Genomic DNA, 16433 nt, shown 5'->3' on the forward strand with positions numbered 1-16433 from the left:
ATTTGAGGACTTTGTATGACTGAAAAGTTTTACATAGAAACTCTGGAATGAGGCACAAGCCCTTTTCTCGACACCCACCTGTCCTCCAGGTGGAGGGGAGTTGGGGGCATTTTATTGACATACATTATTTTAGAAGGCTCACGAGTACTTATCACTTTCCTATTTATATGTCATTTGCCACCAAAGGATGTAGGTTTTCATGAGTTAAGTACATGCAAAAGTAGCCTTAGGATGTCCCCTCTTTGACAGCAGGACACAGGGAGACAACAGCAGCTTGTGTTCAGAACCTCTGAGTCTCCGGTGCTGCTGTCGGAGGCTGCTCACTCCAGCCAACCCGCTGACGGACGTGCTCTGCTAGCAGAAGAGAACTGTGTGGGGTGTGGGGTGTGGGGTGTCTGTCTCAATGTGTGTCGAGGAAACCAAGGCCAGGTGTGTAACGGCGTGGAATACCTGCTGTTGGCTAGAGCTGTCCTGGGGGCGGGGAACACGCCCAGCAGTGTTAAGTAGTCCCTGTCCTCATAGTGCACATGTTAGCCAGAAGGGTGCTCAGAATGCAGGTGGCTCTTGGTGGAGTGGAAAGAGCCCAGGTTGGGGAGCAGGAACCCCCAGTGTGGTCCCACCTCTATGTAACTGACTATGTGAGCTCACTATGTCACTTGCTTGGGCTCCCAGAGCCTCATCTGTAGAACAAGGGAGGAGGCTAATTGATCCTTAAGGTCCTTCTGGTCTTAAACTTTCTCATTTTTCTGAAATTCACTTTCAAATGGTTTTAGAAAAGCAGCTTAGTCCCCTTAAGAAGCTGGCTCTCAAGAGTTAAGAGACTGCAGGTTTACAAAGATGTACTGGTGAATCCACTAAGCCAATTATGTGCTCCCCCCGCCATTCCTGGTAAGTGTGGGTCTGTGTGGAGGGAGGATTAGTGAGTCTGGTTGCCAAGGAAACCACCTGAAAAGCCCATCACAGGGTGGACATGCCCTGTGGATCCGGAGGTCAGACCCTCTCCCAGAACCATTCTTCCACCATGATGCATGACGTGCAGATGCCACAGGGCAGGGCACCCGACACACACACACACACACACACACACACACACACACACTTTTCTCAAATGAAACATAATACAGCTACTTGGGAAATTCCCCAGTGTTAGTAGCCAAGAGCAGTCACCATGGTCCTGAAAATTAGAAATCAGGACCAGTGGTAGAAGAAAAGTAAGTGACTTCAGGGGACTGACGATGCCTAAATTAGGCTGCACGCTGAACACTCATGAAGCTAAAATAGCCAAGGAAGGAAAATCGAGGTGGGCTCAAGCAGAGAAACATACCAGTTGCAAATTGCAAAAAGGTGCTTAACCTTAGGGATCATCCCAAATGTAGTAGTTTATACCGAGATTCACTCTGTGCTTCAGACCGTTTTCTAGATCAGGGCCTTGGACAAGATGGGGATGCAGCCCCAGGTGAGGTCTCAGTGTGAGATGATGGACTGATGTCCTTCAACCAGGACTGGAGAATTCTTGGTGTGGTGCTGCTTTTAAGCAGCCAGGTGCCTACCTCTGGGCCCTTGCTGGGTGTCAAGGACATGAAGCCCTGGACACTCTCAGTAAAGATCAGGCCACATCCAGGAATCCCCAGGGGAAGTGTGTGTGGGGGGGGGAGTTGAATGTTACACTGGAGGGCCCTGCATCCTAAGACCACACCTCCCCTAAGCCTATGTCTTGGGTTAGGAGAAATGACAATCCCTCACTTCCTTTATTTTTCAGGCCACCCTTTTCTCTCAAAAAGAAAAAAAATATATATATATATGTATATATACATACATACCTATATATATATTTTTTTTATTCAGTCTTGGGAAGTCAGGAGTTAAAAACTCGAATATATTTTTATCCACATTCTGCAAGTTTGAGTCTGAAATAGTCTACTGTCTAAAGAGAAAAGAATCACTGAAACAGGGAAATTTGTTTCCGTCTGATTAACACTTAAATGTTTACATTTATTTACCTTCTGCTCTAAAACAATATTGCTCCGAGTAGGCGAGACTTAAAGACTATAATACATGATGTTTGTTTCCATGTTTGTAGAAAAAACAGATCGATGGGGCTCGGTGAGGCACAGCCACACTGCTTGGGGCCTGGTGGCCACTGGGCGGTCAGGGGGCCCTATCCTCCGGGCTGCAGTGGGGCACATAGGGACCAGGTAAAGCCTAGATTGCCAGGCGCAGTGGCACGCGCCTGTAATCCCAGCATCTCTGGAGGCTGAGGCAGGAGGATCACGAGTTCAAAGCCAGCTTCAGCAGTTAAGTGAGGTGCTAAGCAACTCAGTGAGACCCTGTCTCTGAATAAAATACAAAAAAAGGGCTGGGGATGGGGCTCAGTGTTAGTCAAGCTCCCCTGGATTCCATCCCCAGTACCAGAAAAAAAAAAAAAAAAAAGCTCAGATCTGCGATGTATCTGTATCCATACTGTTGAAAGATCCAGGTATAAACTCTTGTATGTCTTTCCAAAGTGAATCTGAGAGTTTTAAGCTGTAGGCAGTGGGAGGCAGGAAAATAAAACTCCAAATGCAGAGAAGGGGGGAGAACACAGGCTGTCTGCCCCTCCGCTCTACCCCCAGGGCACAGCAAAGACCAGCGCTGGTGTGCGAGCTGGGGGCAGAGGGCGATCAGGCTCTGTTGTTTTAGGATTTATTCCTCTGATTGGGTTTTAAGCCTATAGGGCCACCGATGGGTTAGATTTTATAGATAACACAGGGTAAATATTAAATTGCAGCCCTGATTCAGACACGGGCAATAAACTCACAGCAGCCTATTCCAATAACTACTGTATTTCACTGATTTTATGGTGCACTTTTTTTTTTTTTTAACATTTTACTATCTCTAGAAATTGGTATGCATCATGCAATCAATGACCCAGAGTGTCAATGAAAGTAGCATCTATGGAGCATTTGTTATCGAACAAGAAGCTACATTAGATGCTGTGGAATTTACACGATCCTTGTCCTTAAATATTTTCCAATGAAGTTGCATTGGAAAATAAGTAAACCGTAATACCCTAATAAAGGTCATGATGAACCACAGTAAAGCTTCAGGCAGATGTGAGAGCCCCGGGCCCCAAACTCACGGGGCCCCTGGGTGAGCCCGCAGCATTGGAGGAAGCTTAAGCTTTGGCTTCTTGACTTCTGCTGGCCCCCGCTGCTGCCAGCTTAGGATGGGGCAGGGTTTCAGGTGGCATTAGGTTTCTTTTAATAATGCCAGATCTGTTTTTGATGGTTGCTGGGATTAAACTTGGTGAGTGAAAACTGACACGGGACAGAAAATCTGATTCCAAGGTCTGAGAACCGGTGGAAAGTCCGACAGGTGCACACAGCCCATCTGCCACCCCTTGAGGTTAATGAAGAGTGGAGTGGGGGAGATGGTGGGATGAGATGGACATTATCACCCCTATGTACACGTATGACTGCACAGATGGTGCGACTGCCCGTCACGTACAACCAGACAAATGAAAAGCAGTGCTCCATTTGTGTAAATAAATAAATAAAATAATTAAAAAACTTGAAACAGGGCTGGGTGGTGGCTCGGTGCTAGAGCGCTTGCCTAGCACGGGTGAGGCACTGGGTTTGATCCTTAGCACCGCATGTAAATAAGTAAAATAAAATTTAAAAAGTGAAGAAATTGGAGCTGGAGTGGCAGCACAGCCTGTAAACCCAGTGACTTGGGAGGCTGAGGCAGGGCGTCCCAGGTGCCAGGCAACTCAGTGAGACCCTGTCTCCAAAATAAATAAAATAAAATAAAATAAATAAAAGGGCTGGGGATATAACTCAGTGATAGGGTACCCCTGGGTTCAGTCCCCAGAACCTAAATATATAAACAAAAATAAAATTAAATTTTAAAAAAAGAATAGAATGAAAATATTCTTCTTTGGGGGCGGGGTACCGGGGATTGAACCCAGGGGTGCTTAACCCCTGAGCCACATCCCCAGCCCCATTTTGTATTTTATTTAGACACAGGGTCTCACTGAGTTGCTTAGGGCCTTGCTAAATGGCTGAGGCTGGCCTTGAACTTGTGAACCTCCTACTTCAGACTCCTGAGCTGCTGGGATTAGAGACGTGTGCTACTGTGCCTGGCTTTTAATTCATTGTTATTTTTCAAACTCCTAGTACATTGGTAGGCATAAATTATTTGGACTTCCTAAATGGCACCGACAGACATTTCTTTTGGTCCAGTGACATCAAGGACACACAACAGACACTATGATTCTGTGAGCTGAGAAAGTGTGGGCGTTCTGTGTTAGAGCCGACCACCCACAAGCTTAACCATACTCCCATGGCCCTTGACTTTCAGTGGTTTGACTTAGGATGTTTTACTTTATAAATTAATTTAAGAATTCACAAGAAAGAATGCTTGAAATTTATGATTTGGGGGTGTGGGTGTAGCTCTGTGGTAGAGTACCTGCTTAGCATGTGTGATGCCCTGGGTTTGACACCCAGCACCCTCTGCCCCAATTTTGAATTTGGATCTTTTCTTGAACTAGTGATATGCAGTCCAGTCCTTTCTTGTGCTGCTGGGTGGTGGGCTGAAGTCCCCGTCAGCCACACTAACACGAGAGGAAACCACCAAGACTCCAGTGTGCTGTGTCACTACGCTAGGCTGTCGGGTGGATCAGGTGTATTGAATGCAATTTGGACTCAGATATTTTAAACTTATGATGGGTTTATTGGATCATAATACCAGTGTAAGTGGAGGAACATCTGTAGATACTCTGTTTACCCTGAAGCAAGGAAAATAACATGAAAAGAGTTACTTTAATGTTTTTTTTTGTTTGTTTTGTTTTTGTGTGTGTGTGTTTAATGTTAGTCTCTTTATTTTTAGTGCTAGAGATTGAACTCAGGGCCTCACACAGGTTAGGCCAGCACTTTACCACTGGGCTTCATCCCCAGCCCTTGTTACTTTTTATTTTGAGACAGAGTCTCACTACATTGGTGAGGCTGGCCTCGAACATACAATCCTCCTGCCTCAGCCTCCTCAGTTGCTGGGATTGCAGGGGTGTACCACTGCACCCGACTTTGAGTTTATTTTAATCTAAGTAATACTTGCATAGAGTCAAAAAGCCAAAAGGTACAGAAATGCATAAAATGAAAAGCAACTGTCTCCCATTCTACTTTCTATCCTCAGTCTCACTTCCAGATGCAACTACATGTAGCAATTTAAAATTTTAGTTCTGGCGACTACCTTCAAACTCCAGTTTACACCTCTATCTCAGACTATTTTCACTTTCCCACAGTTTCCACCTGGGCCTAAGAAGAATGAGAAATTAATTCATCTTTCTTCTCCTTTTTTTTTTTTCTAGTACCAGGGATTGAACCTGGGGTGCTTAACCACTGAGCCACATCCCCCGCACTTTTTATTTTGAGACAGGGTCTCACTAAGTTGCTGCTGAGGCTGGCCTTAAACTTGCGATCCTCGTCCCTCAGCCTCCCGAGCTGTTGGGATTACAGGCGTGCGTCACCACACCCAGCTCCTTTTCCCAACTGTTGATGGTTATAGTTTTCAGTTTTATTTCCTCCACTGACTGTCCATCTCTGTCTCTATTTCCGACTCCATCAATTCGAGGCCTTTCTCATGCCATCATTGTGAGATGAGGACTGAGCCGCTCTCTCCCCACCCTCCCCTCCACACAACCTCCTAGTTCCACCGTCTCCTGGACTTTCCATCGCTCTGGTCCATTACATTTTATATTTTGTTTGACAGTCACAACAAAATCGTCCACAGTTTTTCTCTAGATTTATTTTGAAAATTAAATACCAATAGGCAGCACTTATGTGACTAAGACTTTTTCAATGTTTCCTTCATATTCAAGGGGGCCGTGGGCATCTATTTATTTCTCTGTGGTCCAGCCTCAAGAAGAATGGATTCTCTTTCGAGATCATTCCATGTGTTACTTGGCTTCACATTGGGACCTCATCTTTCTTACATAATTTCCTCCCGAACCCCTGAAGTCACTAACTACAGTTGATTTTTGTTAAATGTGGTCGTTATGTTCTGCAAAGAAGCCGGAACACAGAATTAGCACCCTTATTCCTGGGAGAAAGACAGCCTTGGGTTCCAGCAGGGCTACAGTCACAATTTTGTGACTCAGCCAATCTTCTGGACTTTTTTATTTTTCGGTGCTGGGGATTGAACCCAGCCAAGCTCTCTGTGTGGGTATGTTTCTGTTTAAAGACATCTTATCTCATATACATTGCTGGTCATTAACACTGAGCTCACGGTCAGCAGCACTGTAACTCATGCCTGAACGCGGCTCATCTAACACCCATATTTTTTCCATATGGAAACACAAGACAGCCCGCAGCACTAAGCATGTGGGCATCTTCAACTGTGAACACCAACAAACCCCACAAAGATGCGGAGAAGCAGGGCACTAAACAGACTGAGAGATGCTTATTTACAGTCTGAGTGAACACAAGAAGGGAGGCCCTTGCCCTGCTCACCCTTGGCAGGGAATGTGCACATGGGAGTTGCAGACTGTTTGCAGCTTTGTACAAGCACAAGTCCTTGAGTGACAGCAGTAGCGCCACGAGTGCTGATTTTGGGGTTGCAAATACATTTTGGCCAGTAAGAAATTTGCATATATGGAATCAGTGAACAGTGAGAATGGACTCTGTTTTTCTTTTTCTTTCTTTTTTTTTTTTTTGCAGTACCACGGATTAAACCATTGAGTCCAGGGACACTCTATCCCTGAACTACATCCTCAGTCCTTTTTACTTTTTTAAAACTTTGACACAAGGTCTCACTAAATTGCTGAGGCTGGCCTTGAATTTATGATCCTCCAGCCTCAGCCTCCGAAGTCACTTGGATTACAGGTGTGTGCTGCCACACTCAGTTTATATTCCTCTTTGTTCTTGTTGATTAAAGAAAAATACACCACTGTCAAATCCCTCAAATCACCCAGCTTCTCAATTATACAATTATACCGTTTTTTTTTTTTTTTTTTTTTGCAGAAACTGTATTCTTCCCAGAACCATCGTTCCTGAGGGCCTCCAGCTGTGGTTTGGAATGGAAGTCACTTTACCTAGGGGTCACCCTGGGGTGTCTTCCTGCTCATCCTTGACCCCAGGAATCCCTTCCTTGGTTTTCTCTTGTTCTGTTGGTGTCTACCTCGTGGAACTCTTCAGGAAGTGTACAGAAGAGCAGACTGTTTTCTTACACAAATGGAACTGTCTTAATTGAGCGATCTTGAATTATCACTCAGTGGGGTCTATGATTGAAGTCGTCGATCACCCCACCCCACCCCACTCCATCCATTCTGCTGGGCACTTGGCAATTAGCCTGTTCAGTTTGAAAACTTGGGGGTTTTCCTTACTCGGGGACCTCCCCTTGTTAGGTGTGACTCTCCCCTCACCCCAGTACCCCTTTATTTCCCTCACGTCTCCCTTTACTAGTCTCTTCCGGAAACACCTGTAAACCAGATGTGAACCTCCTATTGACTCTCTACGTCTCTTACATTATTTTTCTCTTTCTTTTTTCAGTCCTTTCAACATCTCATTCTGGGAATCACATTTTTAATTTCCAGGAGCTCTTCCTTGTTTTGTTTGTTCCTTTTTCGCAGCATCCTGTTCTTTTTTGAATGTGCCATCTCTTCAAATCTCTTTGCAACTAATTAGAACGTGTTAAAGGAAATGTCTGTTTCTCCCCAGCAGTTGTCCTGTTTACTCATCTTCATCTTTCCCTTACATGACGGCTTTCCTTAAATGTCCGGGAGTCTCTGGTTACACACTTGTGTTTAAGAAGGAAGGACCGAGTGATTATCACAGGTAGATAGAAGAGCTTTGCTTAGGCAGGCCCGCACCTGCTTGGAGCTTTGGGGTGTGCGTGTGGTCATGCCGACCAGCAGGCCTAGCTTAGATTATCCCCTTAGGAAATAAGAGCCCCCAACATCAGAATGAGGGAGCTTTGAGAGCCATCTCCATCCCAGAAGTTCTAGATGAGTCCCGTAGTTGGATTTCTTTACCCGGAACCCTCAGGTGGTTTGCTTGGTGAATGAACACCACATTTCCAGAGATTCTCCCGGGGCAGGGACAGAGGTCAAATCACTCAGCTGTCCCTAGTTGTGACCTGCCCACCTTCACTGCGGCTGTCTCCTGTGTTCATTCTTAGCTGTGGCTTCCCCTGTGACAGTGCATTTAGTCTTCCGGAAATTTCTTGACAGTGTCAATTTGCTGATGACCTACACCTTATTCCTTTGTTCTTAAATGTTTATTTCCCATTATTTCTGTGGGGAAGGGGCTGAATCACAGCTCACCTGTTCAGTCCGTCACTTTGAACTGGAAGCCTGAAGAGTCATTTTCATTTAATACCTTAAACACACCTCATTTGCAGATTAGCCTAGAGATGAATATGTTGGTAAGGAGAAATAGTTCAGCTGTCTTATAATTGAATAATAATGTCATGTTAAAAAATTAACACCACTTCTATCATCAGGTGAGTCATTGAAAACTAACTGGTCTGGAGATAATTGAGGCAAATGAATAATTGCTTTTGGTGACAAAGAGCTGACTAACTTCATTTAACACTCTCAATGCCTTAATAAAAAGAGTCTAGATTCTTTTTTTTTTTAAGTTGACCATGGACCTTTATTTTATTTATTCATTTATATGTGGTGCTGAGAATTGAACCCAGCGCCTCACAACATGCTAGGAAAATGCTCTGTCACTGAGCCACAACAACCCCAGCCCTAGTCTGGATTCTTTAGACCAACATTTTTTCTTCTAATTCAAATAAGTTCTTTTCAAATATAAAGAGTTAATAAAGAATGAAGCATTTTTTTTATGCCTCAAACACTCCATGACTTTTTTTTTATATTTATTTTTTTAGTTGTAGTTGGATACAATACTTTTATTTTATTTATTTATTTTTATGTGCTGCTGAGGATTGAACCCAGGGCTTCGCATGTGCTAGGTGAGCGCTCTACCACTCAGCCACAAACCCAGCCCCACTCCATGACATTTTAATTTTTTGGTTTTTGTAAACTGATAAAGACCACAATAGTCCATTAGAAGCCTCCAGTGCCCTGAGGTTTTGTTTTGTTTTGTTTTATCTTGTACCAGGGATTGAACCCAGGGGTGCTTAACNTTTAACAGTAAATTTCTATACAGAGGTTTTTAAAAAGACAGAACATGGGCTGGGATTGTGGCTCAGCAGTAGAGTGCTCGACTTGCACATGCAAGGCCCTGGGTTCGATCCTCAGCACCACATAAAAATAAATAAATTAAATAAAGGTATTGTGTCCAACTACAACTACAAAAAAAATTAAAAAAAAAAAAAGAACATGGTTGTGGAAGTTAGGGAGAGACAGAGAGACAGAGACAGAGGGAGAGACACAGAGAGAAATCAGTAACTAGAGGGTGGGTGCAGTATTCACAGGCCAGAGGAAAGGTCAGGCTGATGAACCATTTGCTACAGGATCTAAGATTATAAGACATCTTTTGAGATCAAGCTCTTCAGAAGCATACAAATCAAAATGCCTTTGCATATGTTAACTCTAGAAATCAGAGGTCTTACAGCTTTTTAATGATGAAAATGATTTTTAAAAAAACTTTAAACACTGTTTTCTGAAATGTTCATGGACATGAAATTTATAGTGTCATCCCCAATGGATCCGTGTACTGTTTTAAAATTGCAGAAAAATTTCCAATTTATTTATTGTTATTACCTAGGATATTTCCCTCATCTAGTACTGTGCTTTGGAATATCTGATATTGTAAATATTTGTGAAAAATGAAGCCGACGCTGCGATGAGGCATCTTTACTCTGTCAGTTCAAAACCATCCTTTGGGAGAATAAAATGAGATGAAATAAAATGAAGTAGGACCTAAGGGAATTCAAAATAAATACATTAACTATATGTAGAAATATATTTTAAAGGGTCTGAAAAAAAATCTCTTAGTTTCACACCTAATAGCATTCTATTATATTTTGGTGTGTTACCCTAAGTACTGTATTAAAATAATAATAGTTTATTAGCATTATTTTGTAGCTGTAAAAACCATTTTCAGTAATACCAGCTAAATCACTTGCTCTATTACACTTCCATTTATGAACTCCAAGGGCAAATCATTATTGCACAAGTAATACTTTCCAAACCATTTTCTTCTAGGGCCACCTTTAAGTGAATGAGAATAGTCAATAATTTTATCGTCATATATGTTAAAGCACATTAACAATTTATAACGTAAAGAGCTATATCAAATGCGGTTTCATCAAAATGACATGGGATCAAATTAACCAAATTAACCAACCATGAACGTGAGAACCAAGCATTAATCCAATTTACTTAAATTATACTATTGGATAACAAATCATTCCCTTTTTAAAATGAATATTTCCATTCATGTCTTGGAGTGGGAAGCTCCACTGCCTGCACAGTCCTCGCAGTTCAGAGGCAGAGAACAGTGTGGCCATCTGGGTCATTCCAGAGGAGCTGGGGGAGGGGCATGGGGTGGGGGACTTAGGAGACCTCCTGGCTGTCAGTGCACTGACACTTTAACTTTTTTTTTTTTTTTTTAATCTTTGTTGAACTTGAGCGATGGTTTTCTTCAGCAAAAGGCAGAAGTTGTGGCTATACAGTTTGATTCTTCATTTTTAGCATGAGCTACTTACTAATATAAATGTGTGGCCATGGGCAATGGGATAGTTGGATAAGAAAGAGATGACAATTTTAGTTTTGTTTGAATCTGAGTTAGGAAGACGTCCCAGGAGAAAGTCACCCAGACAATGAACTGGTTTGCCTTCTTGAATCTATTCATTCGTGGAAAATAAAAACAAACCAACAAAAACAAAACAAAACACCCCCAAACCTTCAAGGGGTCCAGCCTGGTCTCTCGTGTTTTTGCTCTTGGAGAATTTGACAAATAGGAGCTTTGGGCAAACTATGTCACTTCCTCAGAATCGGGTAGTTTGCAGTCAGTAGGTAGTTCCTTGTGAGCAGCAGCAGCCTCTGGGCTTCTTTGAGCTGCGAGAGCATCTCAGGTGGGATGAAGGATGCAGGATGCGGGGTGGGGCTGAGGGTACCAGTACCGCACAGCAGGTGCTGCCGATCCAGCAGGGACTTCCAGAGACATCCGTGTGGGCCACTGAGCACTCTGGAGGGCCAGGTGTCTGCTGTCCAACCTTGAGCCACAGACTGCCCTGAGCAGAGGCAGCCGATCTGGAACCCTTTCCCTGCCTGCACCTCCCCACCCTGTTTTCCTTGTTTTTAAAAACATTTCTTTGGGGCTTGAATGAACATTTATAGGAGCTCTTATGTATAACACAGACCGTGAGGGGTGGGGGACCTGGAGGGCTGTGTGTCCCCCTTTCCCACCCTGGCTCTAGGGAGCCTCACCCGAGAGCCCACCACCTGATGGCCTCCCAGGTCTCCAGCTGAGAAGATGCTGCTGTCCACGAAGATGCTCCCGGCGGGTGCTCACCTGGTACTAAGGTTCACAGAGGAGTGACACCTGGGAAAACAGATCCAGGGGATCTGTCCTTTGCAGTCACTGTTTCATTGTCCATGAGATTGATGGAAAAGAAAAGGTGGACCTGAAAAATTTTCTTTCATTTTGCTTTAGGACAGCCTGGACATGGACGGCAGAAGAGCTGAAGAAAAATTCGTTTTATTTTTTTTCTGGCGGCGGCAACGGCCGGGGGCAGGGGCATCGGAGTGGGTCACCACTTCATTGACATTCTGCAAGGCTGATCAGATGATCAATTTGGAAGTTTACCACGCGGTGAATTATCATCTGACCTAAAAGTTTATGCTGTACAGCGCATAAACTATTGGAATTGACCCCTCTGTGTGCCACCACGACTGTTTAATTTTAATGCTTTATTGAGCTGCAAAGGCAGCTCAAAATAATACCTCGATATTCTCTGTCTATGCCATTAGGGGTGTGGCCCGCAGACACAGGGCCTGGGTTCCAGGATCAGGCTGATTTTATCTGATTATAAGTTTGTCCTGTTGTCATGGAAACCCCACCCTCCATTTAGGAATCCAAAAATCATTAGGACTGTCTCCCTCATCCAGAAACAATCCCCAAATCTCTGGTCAGACCATCGGTTGTCATTTTGGGTTTAAAAAAAAAAAATACAGTCCCCGTAGCTAACTCTCCTGCCATCGCAGGATCAGCTGGAGTAGATGTCCCTGGACCGGTGTCGATGCATATTTTCACCCACATTTCTGTCAAAGCACGAGAATTTTGACTTGAATTACTTACTCCATTCCAGGTCCAAATTGGCAATGTCAGTCAAATAAATCGGGTAAAGTATGATGGATGGTGAGACGGATAAATGAACAGTAAGGGCTTCAGAGAAACCACCAGATTTATCTTATTTAATACTTTGTGACAAGACAGTTTAAAGTACAGTGTCATGTGGCTCAATCTGAAACTCCTTATCTTTCATTTTTCATCGTTGGGGAAAACAGTGATGCAAATAAAGGTTTTTTTTTTTTAAATAAAAAAATTGCACATCCTAGTATTCAAACGACACAGCCTGAGGATCCCCGGGAGGCTAGTAGCTCCTCAACCTTACTGCCCGGCTGGGAGATGCAGGGCTGCGTGGTCAGGCTACGTGGCTGGAGTCCCTGAGTAGTGACTCTGAGCAGGTTTTTTTTTTTTTTTTTTTGTACCACGGATTGAACTCAGGGGTGCTTAACCACTGAGCACATCCTCAGCACTTTTTTTTGTATTTTATTTTGAGACAGGGTCTTGCTGAGTTGCTTAGGGCCTCGCTTAAGTTGCTGAGGCTGGCTTTGAATTTGTGATCCTCCTGCCTCAGCCTCCAGAGCTGCGGGATTACAGGTGTGTGCGTCACCACGCCAGGCTCTGGGCATCTCTTTTCTGTAAGATGGGTATAAAAAATTCTCTATCTGTAAGGCTGTTGTCAGAATTAAATGAGTTTATTAACTATTATTAACACTATTGTGTTTAGGCCAGCACCTGGCACTTAATAAACATCAACCATTAGGGTTTACTCCTCAAAAGAAGCCGTTGTAGAGAGCTATTCTTTGTGGGGTACAGTGCTCTAGCGTTTCCTCCAGTATGTTTCTACTCCATTTCAAAGTAGGCTACTGCAATACTAGGGTGCTTGAAGTGGTGCGCACAAGTCACATGATCTACACCCTTGGGTCAGCAAGTACTTTGTTTCTCCTAAGGTTGGGCTCGTTTGGACCCTTCCTCATCTAATTCCATATTTTCCAAATTCTATCTGCCTGGGATTCACAATCACCTCCATGTTGGAACCACAGGCTGGAAGGGACCTGAGTGGTCAATGACTGAGTTACTCCCCTGCCTTATTTTATCTACAATGAAAAGTGTGGCTTGGAAGGGGCAGAGGGCATCGAAAGGCCAGTCCATGCCACATCTGTGACATCCCACCTAGAACCCCCCTGAACTGCTGGTGTGAGGGTGCTTTTCCTATATTCTGTTCCATTTCGACCCTGAAAGAGCTTAGTATTAGGTAATTAAATGAGTGAATGAATAAAGGAAACCAACATTAAATATTGTTTCAAAAGCATCTTTAGTTTCCTTCTGTGATTTATTTCGAAATGAATTATCTTCTCAAATACTTTTCTTTCCATCTAACCTAATTCCCAATAGACACCCCAATGTGTCCCTATGGGAAAAACATTCTCTATCTCATGGTCCACCTGGATTCCTTTTTAAATGCACCTTTGTCGTTCTCTTTTCTCTTTAAAAAGTACTGTAGCTTTTTTGACCTTCAATGCAGGTCATCTACTGATCTTTTTTTATTAATTATTAAAAATATTAATTGTATTCAGTTATCCAAGCATTATATAAATTAAACCAAGGTGTAAAATTTCAAAAATGATAACAAATGGGTATGAATAATGATGACTAGGGCCCTTCCTGACAGTTCCTTCACTTCTTGTCTTTTAGGAGGGATCTTCTTTTGCACCTTGTTTGTCCATTTATATAGCATTTTAATTTATAGAAATTTAAAGTTTCATTTTGTTTTTATATCAGTAGTACCATATGATAGGTACTGTTTGGTAATTTTGCTTTTTTTCATTAGTTGTGTCTTGGAGATCTTTCTCTGTCTCAGTTTTTATACACTTGTTTTATTCTTTTTAACTGCTGTCTAATATTCCAGAAGATAGATGTACTAGAGTTTATTTAGTCATTCTCTATTTATGGCTGTTAGGTTGTTTTCAATTTCAGCAATGAACCAAGACTCTGCAACGAACATCCTTATACATGCTGAGCACGTGTGTACCTACTTTTATTTTTCTTTTTGTATTACTAAGGATTGAACCCAGGGACATTCTACCACTAAGCTACATTCCCAGTCTCTCCACACACACACACACACACACACACACACACACACACAGAGTTTTGAGGAGGGGGTCATGCTGTGTTGCTGAGGCTGGTCTCGAACTTGAGAACCTCCTGCCTCAGCCTCCCTTGTTGCTGGAATTATAGGCATGTGCCACCATGCCTGGCTTTTTTTAGGATATATAACAAGAAATGAAATCCTGGTCTCAGAATGTGTTCATTATCCATTTAGTAGTGCCCAAACTGCTCTCCAAGTTGATTATCAATTACACACCTGCCGATAGATCTCCGAGGTCCTGGGTCCCGACTAGTTTACCAACATCACATTTCCCCTTGGTTTGCTCAACTTTCTATTTGATTTCTGAGGCTTGGGGTGTAAGCTCAATGAGAACAGGACCCTGACTTCTTTTACATTTGCTTCCCCCTTTCAGAGGTGTTTAAGAATTAGTGCTTTGGGAATGTTTGCGGAATGATCTTCAACCCTAAGTTTTTTTGCTCATCTTTAAGCAATACATATTTTTCAAAATCATTTCCCAAGCCTGTGTCTAAGTTTGAAGTTCTTTCTTGATTTCTTTGTAACGGGGATTGAGCCCAGAGGCGTTTTACCATTAAGCTACATCCCTAGTCCTTTATATTTTTTTGAGACAGCATCTCACTAAATCACTGAGGATCTTGCTGAATTGTTTAAGCTGGTCTTGAACTTGTGATCCTCCCGCCTCAGCCTGCCTAACCTCTCGGATTACAACAGCCTGGCTGAGGTTATTTCTTAAGAATGAAAAACATTCTTAAGAAAGTCGGTTGAATTTCTGCACATCCCTCCCTGAGAACAAGTTACAGACATCTTTCCTTTAAAGTTGCCTGCGACAGAATTCACCTCCTGCTTTGCTGGCAGGAGGCAGAGAAAACAGACTGTGGTTGTCTCAGACAATAGCTAGCGGGGTGTCCTCCCCAGCTGGAAACAGCACACCAAAGGCTCTGCACAAACTCTGGGAACTCACAGAGGATGGAATGGTGAGGCAGTAGGGTTAGAATCTTTAGGATATTCTGGATCCAAGGAAGCAAATTCTTTTATAGAGTTTGAAATAGTGGAAGCCATCAATAATGTCCAAAGTCTGACAAGGAATGGATCCAGGTAAGGCAGAACTACTAGGGTAGGAAAAAACAGAGAGGAAAAGTGGGCTTATTTTAGGAGGAAATATGGATGTAGGACAGAGGGAGTTTGAAGATGTGAATTGCGCAACTTAAGATACATTTTCCCACCCGGCAATGGCTGTGTGTATTTATATGATAATCTTAGGCTAAAGCAATTTTGAAATTCACAAGCGCAGTACAAATCTTGTAGCTCTGAATATTTAATTTGAATATAAGAAGAGTTTGCTAATGGGGAAAGAGATGACTTTCAGTTAAATATGAATGGACTGAGAATTATATACAGCTTAGTTTGTGTTTTGAAACAACGTAAATGAATACGTTCTCGTTCTTAATAATGTTTTCTTTTCCTCTCACCTATTGACCCGTTTCAGTAGCAACTGTGCAGCTCAGCGAGAGAACGATTGTATTTCAACTCAAACACAAATGAGAAAAGTGAGGCCACCATTTGCCATGGTGGACTGATGGTCCCTAGAGGCTCCTGGGTCTTGAATTCTGCTGAGCTGGCAAGGCTGGCCCAACAGTTCCCCAGCGCCATCATATCACCGGAATACCCGAAAATCAGGCTCTGGAGCCTGGGTCCATCGCACTCTGTCAAACACGCAGGGACTCGCTCTTTTTCTCAGCCCATTTTTTTCTGGCTCCTTCCATCCCATCACCCATCAAGGGGCCATTGCCATAAAAGCCTCAGCAATGAGTAGGCCTCAAACAAGCAACGGTGGCCCCTGTCACCTAGGAACTATTGGCGATGGGAAACTCCTGGAAAAGGCTCTTAGGCCCTTGGAGGACCAATGTACCTTTGACCATTGTTGTGAGGAACAAAGAGGGCAGGAGCGGAGGGCGCCCCCACGAGGAAAGGCGAGAAAAAACACCCACGGGCGCGACGGGGGGCTGGCCAGACTGGATCTAGGGTGCACCTGGGTGGCCGGCCGGGCGCCTGGAGAGGCAGGGCTG

The 16433-nt window shown here is 43.4% G+C and overlaps 1 protein-coding gene across 1 annotated transcript in view; it reads right to left on the bottom strand.

Moving 5' to 3' along the window:
• Nucleotides 1-16433, bottom strand: part of LOC107154820 (core histone macro-H2A.2) — a 53365-nt gene that overhangs the window by 36130 nt on the left and 802 nt on the right. Inside the window, exon 2 of the mRNA XM_015500544.2 lies at nucleotides 16397-16417. The gene's annotated coding sequence lies outside the window, so the exon portion shown is untranslated. The remainder of the gene's footprint in view (nucleotides 1-16396; nucleotides 16418-16433) is intronic.

The sequence above is a fragment of the Marmota marmota genome, unplaced genomic scaffold (genome assembly GCF_001458135.2).
Source record: "Marmota marmota marmota unplaced genomic scaffold, marMar, whole genome shotgun sequence".
Classification (NCBI taxonomy): domain Eukaryota; kingdom Metazoa; phylum Chordata; class Mammalia; order Rodentia; family Sciuridae; genus Marmota; species Marmota marmota.